Source organism: Tasmannia lanceolata, unplaced genomic scaffold, assembly GCF_043159265.1.
Source record: "Tasmannia lanceolata isolate RefF3 unplaced genomic scaffold, GAP_Taslan_0.1 ptg000004l, whole genome shotgun sequence".
In the NCBI taxonomy this organism is placed as follows: domain Eukaryota; kingdom Viridiplantae; phylum Streptophyta; class Magnoliopsida; order Canellales; family Winteraceae; genus Tasmannia; species Tasmannia lanceolata.
Window position 1 is genome coordinate 3,008,234 of NW_027518681.1, and position 6,709 is coordinate 3,014,942.

Genomic DNA, 6,709 nt, shown 5'->3' on the forward strand with positions numbered 1-6,709 from the left:
GTCCCTCTTCCTCTCACTATGATTTCATACTCTTCCAAAAAGAGAGTATTCACCTCAAAGGAAAGTTCCCATAAGCCGTGTAGTGAGGGAAAGGAAGAGAAGAACAGGGGATATTTTCAGGCCGATTTGGTGCTCTGAAAAGCGAAGGACTTCATCGGATTTGAAGCTTTGAAAATCCGGGAATGGTGAAATGTATTTCTAACCCATTCATAAGAATTTAAGTTTTCTTTGATTTGAATGCCCAAGATCCAAAGGGATCATTTAGTCAATGTTATTACAACAGCTTCCACTACCACTTCATCCATCTTAAGAGACATAATGTGGCACAAGTTCATTATCAAACTATCCTAAGATTCAGGCATCGAACGAGATAAAATGTTAACCTTCTTATATTTCTCAATTCAACATCGAATGCCATCAACTTTTTATTAGGAAGATGAATTCGTTTAGGTGTTCTTATAATGAGGCACCAAATCATCCAATATAAGAAGAAGATCCGTCAACCTGGGGTTTTCCTCAAACTCGGTATCTTTCATCTTCACGGGTTTATTTTCTTTTTACCCAATAGCAAAATCCTTAACCAATGTGGCATTTAACTTTAATTTCCATAGGCTCCGTTTCCTTCGACATAAAAATGGGCATAAAATTTGTTCATTTTTACAACATAAAACAAATTTTATGTTCTATGTTCATTTTTATAACATAACACAAATTTTACGTCCATTTTTATGTTGAAAGAAACGGAGTCTTCCCGACCATCCCAGATAACACAAGAAAATAAACCTTTTTTTCTACGCGCGGCACTTAAACTAAAGCTCTAGTAGTAGTAGATGTTAAGAAAAATATGTGGAAAAGCACAAATCACAATAATAAAAAGAAAGAGTAATGCTAGGAAAATCGGTTTTACATCGAGACTACACAACAAATGGGCTGTTGTGACCACATCACGTACAACTAGTCATTTGGTTAGGAAAATCAACAAAAAAAGGTCTTTTATTTTTCACACATGGCGCATTCTCATTGTCGGTTTCTCCTATAGGTCTTACTATGTTAACATATGATTAGAAAATAAAAGAGAAGACTAGAGAACACAAGAGGTGAATGATTTACTTGGTTCGGATGGTTACATATGTCTATGTGCAAATCTCTTCTTCATCATTAATAACAACGCATACAACTCCATGGAAGAAAACCTGCATCAACAAAAGAAAATTAAACCCTTACAAAAACCAAGAAAACCACTCTCTCGTTGGGTTTTTGAAAAGAAAAACCCAAAATAGCCTTATTCGTGTGAGTAAGTTGTGGTCTGTGCTAAAGAAGGAAACAAACACTTGCAGTGGTCCATTCTTATAGACCCTTACCACTTGTAGTGGTCCATTCTTTGAAAAGAACAATTCTCTCCACACCTCACACCCCAACATGGCCTTCTAGGAAGCTCTAACTTCTTACAATAATAATGGATAAAAACAGAAGGAAGTGATATATTCCCCCCTATTTTTACTTGGGACAGCCTCATCTAGTGTATGTAAGACTACTAGAGTGGGCTTTCCAAAGTAAAAAAAAAAATTCCCAACCAAAACGCTAAAGCCCACTTGCCCTCACATAACATGTGGCACACATCCATCTTAGCTGTAAAAAAAAATAATCTTAATTGCCGATTGCAACATGCAAATGGTACCAATAAAGGCATGTTTGGCAGCCATGAAAAGAAAATCATGGATTTGTAGGGAAGTTTTCTATTCCCGGTGAGAAGATAGGTATAGATGCATTAGAGAAATAGAGGTTTCTTGAGGGGTGGTGAGTGAGGAGAGCATATGATGGGCTGGAAAACAAGGGAAAAAGAGTATTCTAAGTAAGGTTTTTTTTTTTTTTTTCTCACCCCACTGGTGCGAGACATCAGACATAGGCCTAAGAAAGGAGTAGAAAATCTTTCACCGAGAAAGGTCACAGATGGAAGTAAAATAAAGTAACAAAAATTCTCAAGAAGATGAATTTATGACCCCTTTTCCCAGAATTTTCACCCTTGTCTTTTCCTAAAGCCGTCACTTTCAGGAAAAGACAAACAAAAGGGATGAATATATCAAGTCCCAATCTTCATCACAATAACCCAAAAAAGGAAATAAAAATAAAAAACTCTATCATAGTTTCATAATCGTGACATTTATCCGCACATATGAATACCAGAAATGCTTTTACAAGCTAATACTACTGTGAGAAACATCTTGCATGAGATCCATATTAGAATCAATCCCATCCTTTGATTATGAAAATTATAGAATCATGGTTTTAAATTTCGGTTTCGTTACCGGTTTCGGACGATTTCGGTCGAAATCCGACGAAACGATAAAAAAAAAACTATTTTATTCGATACGAAATTTTGTTAAACTATTAAATTAAAAAAAAAGTTTTGGGTGAAATTTTGGCCGAAATTCCAAAATTTCGGACAAAAAAAATTAACGTTTCCGGTATCAGACATTTTGGTGTCGGTCCCAACCGAAAGCCAAAATTTCGGACTTCGGTCGAAATTTAAAACCATGTATTGAATTTGGTTAAAGAAATCAGACCCTTAAACTCACATCTAAGATACATCTCACTTAACAATCTCTTACTCTCAAACTATAATATTCTCTGATTTTTCTCTCTCTCCCTCTGTTTTTTTTTTTTTACTGTCACAGGAATCTTATTCTCATGCCAAAACGACATGATAAAACCATATTCTAAACAATCATCTTTTTAAAATGTACACACCTCTCGCATGGCTTCCACCAGAAAGAAAAACAAAAAGAGGGGGGTGAAAATATCATTTCCAAACCCATTTGTTTCCTCTCGCATGGCTTCCACCAGAAAGAAAAACTAAAGGAGGTGGTGAAAATATCATTTCCCAACGCATTTATTATGTCCTTCCCTTACTCCATGGCCGACAGGAGGACAAATCAGTCCATTAAAACATGGACATAAGGACAAATCAGTCCTTTAAAACATGGGTTTCAGTAACTTCTCGTGATAAATTTGTAAAAAGTAAGAAAAAAATTGAAAATCAAAGAACCCCCCGACTTGCATGAAATCATGCATTCTTTCCGTGACTGACGATTTTAGCCTTTTAGGTTTGGTTTCAGTCAGTTTTTCTTTCTTGTGTTTCTCACAAAGATGGGGCGGTGCTTTGTAAAGCTGAAAAAATAAGCAAAAACAAAAAACTGAGTAAAGTTGGTGAAGAAAAGTTAGAAAAGCCAGAGAAAGATAGCTAAGAGAGAGAATCTTCATAACAGTAGAGAAATGAATTAAAGCGTAACAGTGCATGTGATGTTGAAACCTCTCCTTCTCTCTCTCTTGCTTTTGTCTGAACGCAATCATTCTAAGAACAAGACAACCCCTTTTCTTGTCTTCTCACCGTGATTTCACACCAAATGAGAAACCCTTATTTATTGAGGAAGATTACACTGGTTTCTTCCTAAAAAGCAAAGAAATTTCAAACCAGAGTCACAAAAGTGCTTAGAAAGTCCACTTCTTAGCAGCCCAGAAAGAAGAAAAATGGGGGTTTTGAGATTGAAATTCATTTTATCAGCAATTTTGCTATCTTTGTCCAACGTGTCAGAAGCAAAAAATGAGGGTTTTGAGAAGAAGACGTATATCATTCACATGGCAAAATCCGAAATGCCACCGAATTTCGCCGAAAATCGGCTCTGGTACGACTCATCTCTCAAATCGGTGTCGGACTCAGCTGAAATTCTCTACTCTTACGAAACAGTCTTACACGGGTACTCAACCCGACTCACGGAAAAAGAAGCAAAGGCACTGGAAGAAAAAAACGAAATTCTCGCAGTTTTACCCGAAATCCGTTACGAACTTCATACGACACGTACCCCCGAATTTCTCGGGTTAGACACAACCCAAGGTCTCGTGCCGGAATCCGAATCAGCAACTGACGTCATCGTCGGAGTATTAGACACAGGGGTCTGGCCGGAGAGCAGGAGCTACGACGATTCCGGCCTCGGTCCGGTACCGGCCGGCTGGAAAGGAGCTTGCGAATCGGGTAATAATTTCTCGCCGGCGGTAAGTTGTAACCGGAAACTTATCGGAGCCAGATTTTTCTCAAAAGGTTACGAATCTACCCTCGGCCCAATAGATCTAAACAAAGAATCAAGGTCCCCACGTGATGATGATGGACATGGGACCCACACATCAACTACAGCAGCTGGATCTTACGTGGCAGACGCTAGTTTATTCGGCTACGCGGAGGGAACGGCGAGAGGAATGGCGCCTCGAGCTAGAGTCGCCGGTTATAAAGTCTGTTGGCTGGGCGGGTGTTTTAGCAGCGATATTTTAGCCGCTATGGATAGAGCCGTTCTAGATGGGGTTAATGTTCTCTCTCTCTCACTTGGAGGAGGAAGTTCGTACTTTTATAGAGATAGCGTGGCGATCGGCGCGTTAGCCGCCGTGGAGAATGGGATTTTTGTTTCTTGCTCGGCTGGGAATGCGGGGCCCGTTTCTTACTCTCTGTCCAACGTGGCACCGTGGATTATGACTGTTGGTGCAGGAACGTTGGATCGTGATTTTCCGGCTTATGTTAGTCTGAGTAATGGGAAGAATTATTCTGGGAATTCGCTTTATAGTGGGAAGCCTTTGCCTGATTATGCTCTGCCTTTTATTTATGCTGGGAATGCTACTAATGATACGAATGGGAATTTATGTATGAGTGGGACTTTGATACCTGAAAAAGTTGCTGGAAAAATTGTTCTTTGTGATAGAGGGATTAGTGCTAGGGTTCAGAAGGGTTTGGTTGTGAAAGATGCAGGTGGGGCCGGGATGATATTGGCCAACACGCCGGGGAACGGAGAAGAGCTCGTCGCCGATGCTCATCTCTTGCCGGCGATGGCCGTGGGTCAGAAATTCGGCGATCTTATCAGAGAGTATGTTTTATCAGATCCGAAACCGACGGCTAGGATTCTTTTCGGAGGTACGAAATTGGAGATCCAGCCGTCCCCGATTGTCTCAGCCTTCTCCTCACGTGGGCCCAACTCTATAGCGGCTGAGATCCTGAAACCGGATCTGATCGCACCAGGTGTCGACATCCTAGCGGGGTGGTCGGGCGGAGTGGGCCCCACTGGATTATCAGCGGACGCCCGTCGGGTTGAGTTTAACATCATTTCGGGCACCTCAATGTCGTGCCCGCACGTGAGCGGGCTGGCAGCCCTTATAAAAGGGCTGCACCCGGACTGGAGTCCGGGTGCGATAAAGTCCGCGCTTATGACCACGGCTTACCACGTGGACAAAACAGGAAAAGGGCTATTAGATGTAGCCACTGGTCTTCCCGCTACGCCGTTTGATCTTGGGTCCGGCCATGTCGACCCGTCAAGGGCCCTTGACCCGGGTCTCGTCTATGACATTACCACAGAAGACTACCTATCATTCCTCTGTGCCTTAAAATACAACCCTCTCCAAATCAACACCGTATCGAAGAAGAACTTCACTTGTGATGGAACCAAGACATACTCTGCTTCAAATTTGAATTACCCATCTTTTGCTGTCCCATTCAACACTGAGACTACTGGAGCTGGTAGTAGTGGTGGTGGGACGAGCACGGCTAAGTACGTGAGGACACTGACAAATGTCGGAATACCTGGGACGTACAATGTCTCTGTGTTAGCCTCCTCTGATTCGCCGGTGAAGATTGTGGTGGATCCGATGACTCTAAGTTTTAGTGAGCAGTATGAGAAGAAGATGTATACGGTGAGCTTCTCATCGGTGTCGATGCCATCTGGGACGTCCATGTTTGCACGACTTGAGTGGTCGGATGGGAAGCATGTGGTTGGTAGCCCAATTGCCATTACTTGGCAATGATCTAAGAAAGGAAAGAGGGAGAAAGAGAGGGGGGAGAAAACTCTTAAACTTTGTTTCTTCATCTTCAAATCAAGAAATTGGGTTATATGTTGGGCGATGATATTGTCACCCCCCCTAAATTACGCATTCGCTCCCCTTTTGGCTTGATTTGACGTCAAAAAGCATTAATAAGGGGGGCGAATGCGTACGCAGGGGGGGTGACAATATCATCGCCCTATATGTTTTATTAGTTGTGTATTTCTTGTAAGGTAAATGATATATTCGTCCTTTTTTCTTCCTTGGGCCACCTCCTTGTAGTGTAAAAGGGCAGTCATAAATGCATTAGACGGGTTGGCCTAAGGAAAAAAAAAGGGGGCAAATATATCACTTCTCTTTGGTGTGTGCTCCTGGCGTAAATTGTAAATTATTTCATGAAATTAATGCAGACGCGAGTTGAAATAGACAATTCGAATTTGGTTTGCTTTATCTTTCTTCTTATCTTTTCCATTTTACAGGTATAGGTCGATGAATTTGGTTTGCTTTATCTTTCTTCTTAACTTTTCCATTTTACAGGTATAGGTCGATGTCTTATGTCCAACTAAAAGGTACAAAGATGGTGAAATGTGTTTTTCTTGATGCTCTGTTTCTTTTTAGATAAAATGTACACATTAGGTAAGATTTTTCATGATAAATAAGTTTCACCATATGGTGTGAGAAGGGTAGCGCAGGTTGGAGAAGGACAGATTTGAGAGGGCAAGATTGAGTTGAGGGTGAGAAGTGGCTAAATATCAGCAAATTGTCGATCGCATTTGGAGTGGAGTTTTTTGTTTCTTATACTTTTCAGGCTTTTTCTTGCCCTCTCCTCGTTGAGTCCCTCGCGTATTCCAGAAAA

General features: G+C 41.1%; 1 long non-coding RNA gene and 1 pseudogene across 1 annotated transcript; one reads left to right on the plus strand and one right to left on the minus strand.

Annotated features, from left to right (window-relative positions):
• Positions 1 to 867: 867 nt before the first annotated feature.
• On the minus strand, positions 868 to 1,581 carry LOC143876044 (uncharacterized). Its single transcript, XR_013250294.1, has 2 exons — positions 1,362 to 1,581; positions 868 to 1,193 (listed from the first exon to the last, which is right to left on the minus strand). It is a non-coding gene; the product is annotated as an uncharacterized LOC143876044 (long non-coding RNA).
• A 1,590-nt stretch (positions 1,582 to 3,171) lies between these two features.
• Positions 3,172 to 6,303, plus strand: LOC143876043 (subtilisin-like protease SBT1.7 pseudogene; annotated as a pseudogene).
• Positions 6,304 to 6,709: the final 406 nt, after the last annotated feature.